Consider the following 813-nt stretch of genomic DNA (forward strand, 5'->3'; position numbering starts at 1 on the left):
TCCTGTCACAGACCTGCACTGTGGCTTCGGCGGCCCCCTGGCCCGGGTGGCCACTGCCTCGCTGGACCAGACGGTGAAGGTAGGGCTCCCCTTCTGTGTGTTAGGCTGGTGGCCACAGGCCCTTGGCAGGAGCACAAGCCGCCACCCCCCCACCCCCTCCCAGCTGTCAGGGCTCCAAGGCCATTTAATCCCTTGGCGTTCCAGCCCAGGGACGTCTGGGGGGGTGGAAGGTCCAGCTCTGCGGCTTGGAAATTCCCACTCAGCCTCTGTGCCCAGCTCGGCTCCCGGCCAAGGCTGGGACATGCGAGGGCATCGGTGGCCTGGAGTCTCGGCCGGGCACCACAGAGAGAGAGCACCGGGGTCACCAGCCCGTCTCAGGACAGGCTGAGACCCCATGGCGGTGGCTCCCCCCGTGGGCCCACGTCTCCCGTCGAGGCTGGCCAGGCTTCAGGCCCGCGTGGCTGCTGACCCTGTCACCCCTGTGCCCCGCCTCCGCCGCAGCTGTGGGAGGTCTCCTCGGGCGAGCTGCTGCTGTCCGTGCTGTTCGACGTGGGCATCATGGCTGTGACCATGGACCTGGCTGAGCACCGCATGTTCTGTGGCGGCAGCGACGGCTCCATCTTCCAGGTTGACTTGTGCTCTTGGGTGAGTGGCCGCGGGGGCCCGGATGCTGGGCGGCGGCTGGGGGGCTCTGCCCTGGCCCGGGAGCCGCCCCCACCCTGCTCAGGCCCTCTTGGCCTCCACAGCCCGGGCAGCGGGAGCGGAGCTTCCAGCCGGAGCAGGACGCCGGGAAGGTCTTCAAAGGGCACAGGT

At 69.4% G+C, this 813-nt stretch overlaps 1 long non-coding RNA gene across 1 annotated transcript; it reads left to right on the top strand.

Moving 5' to 3' along the window:
• Nucleotides 1-812, top strand: LOC103249707. Its single transcript, XR_503633.1, has 3 exons — nt 1-79; nt 502-645; nt 747-812. It is a non-coding gene; the product is annotated as an uncharacterized LOC103249707 (long non-coding RNA).
• Nucleotide 813: the final 1 nt, after the last annotated feature.

The sequence above is a fragment of the Carlito syrichta genome, unplaced genomic scaffold (genome assembly GCF_000164805.1).
Source record: "Carlito syrichta isolate Samal-C Ts95f unplaced genomic scaffold, Tarsius_syrichta-2.0.1 Scaffold123327, whole genome shotgun sequence".
Classification (NCBI taxonomy): domain Eukaryota; kingdom Metazoa; phylum Chordata; class Mammalia; order Primates; family Tarsiidae; genus Carlito; species Carlito syrichta.